Here is a 12,349-nt window from a genome sequence, read left to right as displayed (position 1 = left end):
TTCACCTGACTTAATTTCTGCCTGCATCTGAAATCTTTACCCTACTATACACTACTGCTGAATGAATGCTGTGTTAGCGTACAAAATTATTGCCAGTGTAAACACAAGGGGTTTTTATTACATAAGCCATTTTATTGTACAGTAGAAGACATAAACCTTGGCATGATCCTAGTCAATTTTGCAATGAACTATAGGATAACTGGTAATATCGAGTATAGGGGTGGGTTTTTATAATCGATTTATCGATTAAAATTGATTCTGGCTTGGATAACGTAAAATCGATTCATTAAAATCCTGAATCGATTTTTTAATATTAATTTATTTTGCCCGAAATGCCAGAATCTCAGGTGAAAGATCGCAAAATTTCAACAACCACCAAACAGCTAAGACAGTAAATGAGAGCAGGTACACGGCTTCTGCACAAAGATGTAAACACACAGCGCGGACCCGCGGATCAGAATCAGTGAGATGTCGCCTTTCTCAGCTGACGGTCGGGGCTGAAAGCCGACAGCTCGCTGATTCTGATCCGCGGGTCCGCGCTGTGTGTTTACGCCCTTTTTGCGCTGATCATATGGCTGTTAGTTTTATCTCTCTCCAAACAATATTGACCGAACCAGCAGCAAAAGAAGATCCAAACTACGCTTCACATAAACATCGTCAAGAATTTCCTCTGACTTTTGCTGACTTTTCATGATAAAAATCACACTTCATGCACAGCTCTCTCTCTCTCTCTTTTCTGCATTATTCGCTTGCTTGTTACGCACAAGTCTACCGTTGTTTACAGCGCTGTCGGCCGACGTTTTTTTTTTCCCTTTTACTTACTTCCGAAAAGTAAACCTAATTTCTGCCGTTCAATATTGAACAAATTTAAACTTTTTAAAATTAAGCAAAATGCAAAACGCTTAGCCGTGTCTCTAATAAAACCGCTGTAACTTCAGAGGTAACGTTCATGTGTTGATTAATGGTTTTCTTTCGTTTTTGATGTACTGCAGATTATTTTTATAAAATCCCAGGCCAGGAAAATCACCTTCATGTTTTTCTGTGTTTTATCTTCAGCTACTTTGACACAAAGGCCTCTGCTGTGATGCTCACACCTTTGATAAAGTCTTGCGTGTGTCAGCTTCCTTTTAATAGATACAAAAATATGTAAATGTACTGATCTGAATTATAATATTTCTGACTGTCAAAATTTCCCAGATTCAAATCGAATCGAATCGAATCGAATTAAATCGAATCGCGGATCGAATCGATTCGGGACCTTGTGAATCGGAATTGAATCGATTCTAGAAATCAGTGACGATACCCAGCCCTAATCGAGTACATCGAGATAATATGAAGTATGCTTATGGTGGCTGCAAAAAAAGAAACCTTTCATGATCATAGTTGTCAGCATAATGCTTAGCACTTACTTAAAAGATTATGAATTCAAAATTGTTTTAAAAATCATTTTTCTATAGTTCACGGGTAATGCTTGGATCAGGAATAATTCCTTTCTTAGAGGGAATAGAAAAGAAATAAATTGTGACATGAACTTCTAATGAGAGTCATGTCTGGCCACTTCTAATTTTCCATTTTTGGGGAAGATGCCACACTATGTTTGCTAACTGTGTTTGTCTGCTTGGAAAATGTTGTAAAATAGCAGTGAGAAATACTCTCCTTTACAGCTTTGTAAAGCAGGGCGGAACTTCAGAGTAAATGAGGTCATTCTCTGTGGGTGGCAATAAGTGACTACATTCAAATTACACATTAGTCATTTAATCCACTGCTGTTATGAAAGTATCAATTATATCTGTTGTCTTTTTATAGTTTATTTGTTGGATTTCTGATAGTTATCACTCTATAACATATGGCAACTGCAAATGAATGAAATGTTAAATAACTACAAACCACTTGTGCCACTTTAATTAGGTGACATGTAAAACCCAGCAGAGGCATGGGAACATTCATCAGGTTTTGCTTAGGGATGATTATATACTGCTTAGTGTTCGCTCTCTCATGCGCACACACATGTAGCCATGATTACGTTTGGCGTTTCAGTGCATCTGGACTTTATGGCTACGTCCACACGTACACGGGTATTTTTGAAAATGGAGATTTTCCGTTTTAAAAAAAAAAAAAATCCCGTCCACACGTAAAGGCAGAAATGAAGGAAAATCCTGCTAGGAACATGCCAAAGCAACAGGTGGCGATATATTCCTAACCGTGCAGAAATTTTGGCCATTCAGAAGTCTAGAAGCCTCGGTGGGAAAAAGTAAACAAAGCTGGGGCATAGAAGCAGAACCGAGTAGTATGTGTGGAGGGACAGTAACTGTGTGTGTATATGTAAGCATTTAAACACTGCAGAGAGTACAATTAACAGTAACAGTATTGTAGAAATTCATTTCACCGAAACAATAACGTGGCGCACAGTGTGACGTTAAAAAATGCGCACACTTTTGATGCTGCGTTTTCTGCGTTTTCTCCGTTTTTCTCGTCCACACCTAAATGCAAAAACGAAGTTTTCAAAAATATCCACCCTGGCCGGAGTTTTTAAAAATCTCCGTTTTCAGTGACCAAAAACGCCGTTTACGTGTGGATGAAAGGTGCAAACGCATAGAAAAATCTGTGTTTTCAAAAATACCCGGGTACGTGTGGACATAGCCTATGTCTCACCTCGGTGTGACAGAATGGGATAACATCATGGTCATATGGTGAATGCTATTTCTGTAGCTCGAGTCTGACTCCAGAGCTTATGCTTAAGTTGTTGAAAATCCATTCAGATATTTATTAAGCACAGTACGGATTTCTGATACTTTTCAGTCTGGTTTTCAGAAGCAGCACTACACAGAAACTGCTCTTTTAAAGGTGTATAATTAATGGCATCTGTTTCAGGAAATTGCTCTGTACTCGTGTTGCTGCCTTTGATACTGTTGACCATAATATTTTACTTAATAGGCTTAAGGTTTTGGCTGGTATTTCTGGCTCAGCACATGAATGGTTTTCCTCCTATTTATCTGCAAGGACATTGTTTGACCTGTGGGGTCCCTCAGGGTTCTATCTTGGGTCCATTGTTATTCTCCTTTTACATGCTTACTTTAGCCGGGATCATTCAATCTTTCTCTGGCATTTTTTTAACCATTTTTATGCCAATGACATTCAACCGTACATGTCTTTTAAGCCTTACCAGCTGGATAGGCTGTCCGCCCTAGTTAACAGTTTATCCCAGATTAGTGACTGGCTCGCCAATAATTCCCTTGTTTTAAACTCTGACAAGACTGAAGCCATGATCATAGCTCCTCCTGATATACACTTAAGAACCAGTCAAGTGATTGCTTCTTTTTGCTCATCTGTAAAGACTAGAGTTCATAATCTTTTTGTAGTATTTGATTGCTCCTTGAGCTTGGACACACATATAAAATCAATCTCCCGCTCCGTTTTGTTTCTATAGCTCACAATTTCTAAATTGTGAGCTATAGTCTCCTCCTCTGAAATAGAGAAAATTGTTCATGGATTTTTATCATCGTGCTTAGATTATTGTAATGCTCTCTTTACGAGGATAAACAAATCATCTCCATCACACCTCCAAGCAATACAGAACGATGATGCCAGACTCCTGAGACACTCAGCAAAGCGAGCTGAGATTTCTCACACTTACATAAAGAGCACTAAATGGACAAGCTCTAAACTATTTGTCTCAGCTTCTTCTCAAACGCACCGCTGCTCGCAGTCTTTGTTCACAAGCTCAAAATCTATTAGTTATCCCTCGTACAAGACTGAAGACTGAAGGGACAGAGCTTCCACTTTGTGGAACGGAGACTCTAGGACAGTTTACCACTCCACCACAACTGTTAATAACTTTCTGTTTAATCAGGCTCCAGGCTACAAATGTACTCTAGCAAAAGGTTCAGAGATTTTTTATAGTACATATCTGAGTTATATTTTTTCCTTTCCAAATAGAATATATAACACAGTTCAGTAGACAACACCTAATATTGGAGAATGAAAACAAACTATCAATATCTATTGTGCTAGTGTAAATCCAATAACAATTCCAGCGGTGTTATCAATACTTTTGATATTCGGATCAATTAATGTCAGTAGGATTTAAGTCTGGACTTTGTCCACTCCAAAACCGTTATTTTTATTTTTTATTTTTTTAGTAATTCAGAGGTTTAGTTGTTGATGTGAATCACTGTCATAACCCAAGTGATCTTAAGTCTCAAGGCACAAACAAGGCTGGGCATTCTCCTTCAGCATTTTCTGGAAGACAGTGGAATTCTTGGGTCCATCAATTACTTGGTTCCATCAATTACGGCTAGTGACCACCATCACAGGACCACCACTACCATGTTTGAATGGTCGGTCAGGTTTACCACAGATGTAACAGAACCTTCCAAAAAGTTCAATTTCTGTCTTGTCACTCCACAGAATATCTTCCCAAAAGTCTTGAGGATCATCAAGGTGTTTTTAGGAAAAAGTGAGACGAGCCTTTTGTTCATTTTGGTCAGCTTTGGTACTCCCATGGATGCCTACTTCACACTGACAGATAGGTTCACACAGTTAATTCATGACTTAACAAGTGGGGGTTAAATAATTGTTTCACATGAGTCCAGGAAGGGAGAAAACACTTCTTCGCACAACTGTATGTAATTAACTCTCTGCTTTTATGCATTCTTCTTATGGAATCACAAAACAACTGAAATGTCACTAACTCAGCAGGCTGGTTTAAGCATTCATCCTCTCTGCTCGTGCTCCGCTGCTGTTACATATGCCTCTCACATCACACCACCATAACAACTACAATTGATCTGTTATTTGCTCTTATTTGTGGCTCATTTAAAATTACGTTTCACAGGAAGTGATATGAAGCTGATTTTGGACAGCAAAGTACAATACAATTTTGCAGTGCCTGACTTGTCTAATAGAAATTGATTATTTGTTCGATTTCTACCTTACCTTAATGCTAACACAACAATTGTCCTGAATGAGCTACTTTCGTGCAGGCTTATGCTTGTCATAAAAGATTATATGAGAATATAAATTGTGTAAGTTAAAGCCATTGTCCTCTGCTACATCTGCCAACATGTTGACCTTCAGACAAACACACTTTTAAAAGCTTATCTTTACAGAAACAACACTAATAGTTTTCACATTACTGTCATTCTTAAACACAGTAATTGATCCCATTAAGAAGACACAGTATGTGCATGAAAACTGTACAGATTTCTAGTGCTACTCTTTTAGACTTGCTCATCAATAATACTACACAAATATACATGTGATCTTTGCAGCACAACACACAACACAACATGCTCATGCTTAAAACATAGGCTAAACTCATGTAGGCTGACTGCTGTGTAGTTTGTGGTGTATGTTTTTATGTTGGCCACGTCTCACAGCCTCATGATGTTTATCCTTTCTTTCAGAGCTGCCGGTCTGTCAGTAATTTCTGTGCACCATTTGTTTTCTATCTTTACACCTCCACAAGTCCGTAGTGTCTTAGTGAAGTCGCAGAAATTCAATAGAATAGTGGAACATTGGATTTATCAGAGAAAAACTGCCAGCCCTTGTTAAAAACAAAACAAAACAGTAAATTCTGCAAAACTGCACCTGAGGATCAGCGGGATGCACATTTCTCCCTCACTAAAATAGCTCCAAACATTTAGCGTCATATAATCCCAAAATCCACATGATTTCTTTTTTTTTTCTTCTTCTTTTTTTTTTCTCTTAAATTTTTTTTTCTTTTTTTTTTTTCCCCTCCCGTCCCGTTTGGCTCTTTTGCCATCAGAATTGTTGTCTAAAGGCAAAGAAAGATGCCCAACGGATTTACTTTACCAAATTGACCATCCCAGCCTTGCCGTAATGGTCCATTTGATTCACCTTTTATTGTTTATTTTATTTTCACTTACTGAATACGGGACAGACTTGACTGGGGGAAAGAAGGGGAGAAAAAAAGAGGAAAAGAGAAACAGCTGAGAAGAGGGACGGGGGAGAAGGGCAAAAGACAAAAACCAACAGAATGGGCAGAAAAAAAAAGAGAAAAAAAAGCATATATCAATCACCTGGATCACCTGGTGATTGATATATCAGCCAGGGGGAGTTGCAGTGACGCGCCCGTGAGCTCCGCCGGCAGCCAGCCGTGCCTGAGTGACCGAGCCCCAGGCCGAGAGGCCGGGGGCACCCCACCTCCGAAGTGGCCCGAGCGAGCCCCAGGCTCCAGGCCCCGATAAGCGGCCGCCAAGGAGTGAGCCGGTGTGTACCTGGACGCCCATCCCCGGACACAAAGAACCACCAACGCACTGATGTCTGAGGGAGTCCGCCACTGGCAGGGGAAGTGGTGGTAGGGGGAGATAGGCCTCCAAACCTTGAGGGCCTGAGATGTCCCCAGAGAGGTGGTGCCTGACACCCAACCTGACATATAGACACAGACATACAGGCACACACAGATACAAACATCCATTCCCACCCTCATGCTCTCATATACACTTACTCCACACTCAACCAACGTGGAGACAGACATAAAGAGACGCTGTACACACGATCACACTCCCCAAGCGTACTCTACAAACCGGGTCTAGGTACCCTTGCCCCTGGAGGGGGGAACTGCACCCAGACCCAGGTGGTGTTAATCCACATGATTTCTGTCAAAGTTTGCCTTTTTATAATCAAACTATGGTAGCATATTAATACACAGATGAAAAATTAAAGTGATTTTTTTTTTTAAATAGCAGATGGTTAAAGGGTATATTCACACGATTTTGCTCTTATATGGGGAGCATCGTTCTCACAATATACACTACTTGATGTCATATTTTAAGACATTGCCCCAACAGGCAGTTATGCTTGTTATTCTTTGCAGAGTGCACCAGGAAGTCATGGTCAACCGTTGCTACTGGACTGGAGGCAAGACTGTGTAAGCAGGTCAGCTGGTCAAACATTCTCTTTCGTTGTTGTCAGTTTTGCAGTATTTCTGTAGTGCTGAATACAATTGACAGAAACAAGCTGCAGACAGGAGAAGTTTGCCTTTCAACATCTGAAAATGTGAGGGTTTAGCCAAAACCCTGTTTTTTCCTCAAGCAGTTAAAAAATAAAAATAAAATAAAGACAGTAAATGTAAATTTAAAAAAAAAAAGTAAAACAAATTTAAAAAAATCACCCGCACCATTTTGTGGACATTTTGTGTCAGTTTATTTTAAGTGGACAGACTCTCAAGTGGACATAAAACACTACATGTATTAAAACAAATTTACACTATCGAGCTCTCCTCTAAAAACGCCTCTACAAATGTCCATGAGGCTCAATTTTAAGAAATAAATGTTTAAAGTTTACATTTTTAGATCATGTGTAGGGTCATCCACTCCATAACACAACCTTATGGACTGGCACAGTCCATAAGGTTGTGTTGTTGGTCGCTGCTAATAGAATTACATTAGTTTATGTTAGTTAACTGGTGATAGAACTCATAATAAAGTGGAAAACAAGAAAACTGAAACTAAAAAAGCATCCTCAGGTGATCTAAGGATTTTGGAAAGAAAAGCGTCTGGACTTCTTTAAGTTGCTTGAAGACCTTTCACCTCTCATCCGAGAAGCTTCTTCAGTTCCAGGGTCAAATGGTGGAGAGTCCCAGATTCTGGGCTCTGGGGATCAATGCAATCGGCTTGCAGAGCAGTAGTCCACAGGATCAGAGCTATTTTATGTAATATTAAGGTGTCATTTAACCCTCTGGTTTTAACTGGGGGTTACCTGTAGTAAACCCGAGAGTTTACTACATGCATATCATATAGGTTCTGACCGAAGCACGATCGTGAATCCTAACATCCATCAGCATTAAACTCGATGTTAAAGTGGTATCCATTGCAAATTGCATGGCTAGGTGTTTGACTTTATACAACTATGGCAATGGGACTGGTGGAAACACCTGAATTCAGTGACTACGAGGTGTGGCCAGACACTTATATATGTCTATATAGTGTTTATATATAGCTTTATTGTTGGTGTGTATTGGCGATATAGTCCATATATTAGTTTTTTGCTTTTACAATTTCATTCATACTTTCTGACGTAGTTTCATTGAGAACAGAGCGTCTGTAAGTGACATCATGCTTTTTTAATTATACATGGGAAATTAAATAACTGACCTCACTGATGCCCTCTGGAGTGTAAAGATAAAACTGAAAAATAGTGCTCAGGATTTTTCAAATAAACCTCATGTTATATTCAGCTATGGCTTTATCAGTATTTTGAGCAGAAGAGCATTGAGGTGAGCAAACACTATGAGAGTCTCATTTCAAGTGCAGGGTTCAATCAATATGATGCGAGCTCAGGGTGTCGTTTTATGTAACTTTAGACGTGAAGGTTCAGCTTTAATGTTGTCTGGAGGTCTTCGGCTTCATGCCATCCTTCCAAGACGTCACTGGGAATCACAAGCACTGTCCTACTGATGATTGTAATCTCCTCCCAGCACAGTGTCAGTTCCCTCCATTATTAAAGGGGAATTCCCCCAGTGTCACAATGTAGACTTGTAAGACGTATTTTTAGACATTCACAATTATATAATTTGCAACAGTCTGCAACAAACCAGCAGCCATCACATCCTGACACCGGATAACTCTTTGAAGGGTGTAACCCACACATCCATGAAATCAGTCATTAGGAGCCTACAGTGATGATGCCAACATGGCAACCTTTATGGATGATTTATGGATATTATCTGAATTTCAGGAGCTGCCAGTCCCCTCCGAGGCCTTCCCCAAACCGCAGCACCAATACACGGTCCCTATCGTCGCTTATCGTAACAGAGGATGTGGTCCCAGCCAGAGATGGGCAATAATTACTGGGCATTACTGTAATCTAATTACTTTTTTCATGTAACGAGTAAAGTAAGGAATTACTATTGCAAAAAAGGTAATTAGATTACTGTTACTTTCCCGTAAGCGTTACTGCATTACTAAAACCGTGATTTTTTTGCGAGAGTGTCTCATGACAGTGACGTAAGCGAGTGCGATGTTCGTGGCAACAGCTGTGTGCAGATCAACAATGGATAATATATCGTGTGCGGGAGAAGGGGAAGTACTGACCTTACTTTGAGTTTGATTCCGTAAAAAGTGACAAAAACATTAGTGTCCGCTGTTCACTGCGTGGGAAGAAAACTTTGTTTTACAGTGAAAAAACCCTTAACTTCCCAAGCAAGCACCGAGTACACTACCACGGAATGAGAAACAGACAAACTCGCGGATTCTTCCACTGACCGCTGCGGCACACCTGCACCAGAGCAAACATCCGCCTGCTATACCGGTGAAAATAGAGCAACAGGACCATTAGTCTTTGATTTTATTTATTTTCTGCTTTGTTTTAGTTGCATTTATTTGAAAAACTGAGTGGAAACACAAAAAAACTATTTTATTTTATGTGCTGGAATGTGCAGAAAATAGGTTTAAATGTTAAACAAATTTCTTCCAGTCAGAGAATGTTGCATATAATTTCATTTTTGCTTGATGCATAAAGTTAAAAGATTAAAACTAATAAAACAAGTTTTAAAAACAGACTTTTTCATTTGATTACATTTTGTATGATGAATTATGAAGAACAAGTAGAATTGGGCTGAAAGATCTATCGCTTTATCACCTATTCAGGTTGTAAATCGTGTTTTTTTTAAAGTAACTAAGTAACTAAGTAATTAATTACTTTTGAAAATAAGTAATCAGTAAAGTACGGGATTACTTTTTTGGGGAAGTAATCAGTAATTAGTTACTTATTACTTTTTTCAAGTAACTTGACCAACACTGGTCCCAGCTAGTGAAATAACTGAATTTGTATTGAATTTGTGGCAACTATTGCTAGCCCTCCCATGTCTAAGTTATCATTGGTAACAACCCCAACTCCAACCTTCCCCTATCCCTAACTATATGCCATCTTTGGGTTTATTTTTTATTTTATTGTTCTCTCTCATCTTGAAAATCAAGGAACAAAGAAAATAATCATTGTAAACCATCAAAAAACATTTCAAGAGTTTTAAAAGTCATTTTTGATTTTCTCCAAAATGCAGGGTTAGGAAATGATTAGGTTCATCACCGATGATGACATAGACGTCACAGTGCTAATTAAAAATCGAAACATCACTATGACCATTATATTATACAATCTTAAAGTTCCAAGGAACTGTATATTAAATCCACATCATGCCATGAAAATACATATAACATATAACAGATTAAATATCTCAGGAACTGTGTATGCTATCACCTGAGAAAAGGTATTGTTGTGAATAAATGCATCGAACTGGGAGAAACCCTGGGCCATTTCCGAGGAGCTGACAGATGAGTTGTGCCAGGTCAGTGAGTCAGACTACCCTCAGGAAGACTGAGCTGTGTGATGTCTCACTAATGCAGACAAAAGCTGCTTTGGGGCATGGCACAACTAATGTTTAGCAAAATACATGGAAAGCACAAAGACTTCATGGGAAAAAGAAAATAGTCATTTAAGTGTGTGTGTGTGTGTGTGTGTGTGTGTGTGTGTGTGTGTGTGTGTGTGTGTGTGTGTGTGTGTATATATATTTTTTTTTTAAGTGAAAACAGCGCTCTACACACTCCGCAGACAGCTGCATGAGTAACTTGTGTTTCACCTTGGAAGCTGATCAGTAGTGAGGCTTACATAGAGCTTTTAACAAAGAGTATATGAAAATACTTTGCAGCTATACACAAAATCAAAAAGCTCCTTAAAAAAAGGAAAAAGATATTAACTCAATATTTGTTCTGGCAGCCAAAAAAGTGATGCATAAGATTTACAGATTTATCTTAATATTATGAAGAAAAATATCACTTGTTTTTTTTTTTAAAAAGGGGTTAATCTCCAAGAGTGTACAGTGGTGACACACAGTGGAGTGAAAGAACAAAGAAAGAAAGTGCATCTGAACTCCACAGGAGTCCTTACAAAGGACAACATTCTCCTGGCAGTGAAAAAGCGAGAGAGGTGAAAGGAGCCTGGCAATTATCCCTTGGGTGTCTCTCAAAGGTGAACGTCACAGGCAGCAGCGTGTAGACTGCCAGCGTGGTGACCATTCGCTGGCAGTTGATCTAGAGTTGGGAGTTTTGATGTCCCTGTCAGCTTTCCATGCTGGCATCTACTTTCCATCCACAAACCGAATTGCTAATGTTGTGTGCATGTACGTATACTTTTGAGCATGACTGTGTAAGAAGTATCCTCTGAGAAAGGAACAGCAGAGTTTATTACACAGAGTGCACAGTAGCCAGGCATTTCTGGCATTCAGCTTCTTGGCTAATGAAGTGCCTTGTCACACTGTTTGCAGAGCGTGTGTGTTGTGTAGGGAGGAGTGTAGCGTGTCCCAGGGGTATCTCATTTGATAGTACATTTTAAAAGTCACTGGATTAGAAAGTGTATGTAGTCAAATGGAGAACATTTTCAGCAATGTGTTTTTAATACTAGCAAATAAGAAAAAAACGGCCTGTTGAGCATATTAGCTAAGCCGTTGTCCCAGACAATACTACTATAACAATTTCCTTCTTTTGTCGGAGTGTGTAATGCTTTTCCAAACTTTTTGATACTGGAAAGTCTTGTCAGGACTTTCTGTGTAGCTTTCAGGTAAGCAGTTAGTGGTCACATCAAGATGCTATGTGATTCTTCCTGAATTGTGTGCTGTTTCGTTTCTTTTCTCTCTTCCTTTTCCCTTCACACTTTATAACCACCCTCTGTTTTTCACCCCCAATTTCATTAAAAGCTTGCTCTCAAGGGATTCAATCGCAGGGTTCTGATCCATCATCTTGATCACAATATTCAACCTGAGACAATTACTGTTGTGAACTGAGTTTGTACAAATAAAACTAAACTGAGCTGTACTTGTAGAAAATGATTACATTTTTGGAGGATTCTCATCTATATCCATCATGATAATGTCTTTCTAGTATAAGCTGGGCGATTCATTTCGCAAGGCCTCCAACTCTTTTTCTCTCAACAGACTGCAGCTTGGCTTAAACACTATCATCTTTGATTTTGGAATTTCGCTCTTCGTATCTTCCTTTATCCATCCTATTTTCTTTGACTTTGCCAACCTATGTGCTAGAATCCCCTAGCTCTTCTTCTTTGAAATTTGAAGATATCTGACTGGGCGCCTTTATTTTCCCCATTCTCTTTATCTGAGTAACATTTTTGACTGCAAGAACTTTTATGTATTCGACTTGATTTTCTTGCTGGAGATGACATTTAAAGCTTTTAAAAATGACGCCTCAGCGTGTATTTTATATATATATATATATACACACACAGGACTTTACTGAAGCTCAGCAGAGGTGAAGGAAACATGACTTTCAAGCACGTTCAAATCCTGGATCTTCACTTTTAAAATTGCGAGACACAT

At 39.1% G+C, this 12,349-nt stretch overlaps 1 protein-coding gene across 3 annotated transcripts in view; it reads right to left on the bottom strand.

Annotated features, from left to right (window-relative positions):
• lsamp (limbic system associated membrane protein) overlaps positions 1–12,349 on the bottom strand; it is a 509,494-nt gene that overhangs the window by 99,114 nt on the left and 398,031 nt on the right. The window lies entirely within an intron of this gene.

Source organism: Astatotilapia calliptera, chromosome 14 (assembly GCF_964374335.1).
Source record: "Astatotilapia calliptera chromosome 14, fAstCal68.1, whole genome shotgun sequence".
NCBI lineage: Eukaryota > Metazoa > Chordata > Actinopteri > Cichliformes > Cichlidae > Astatotilapia > Astatotilapia calliptera.
The sequence above is the reverse complement of the archived record's forward strand: the minus strand, read 5'-3'. Positions and strand labels throughout refer to the sequence as shown.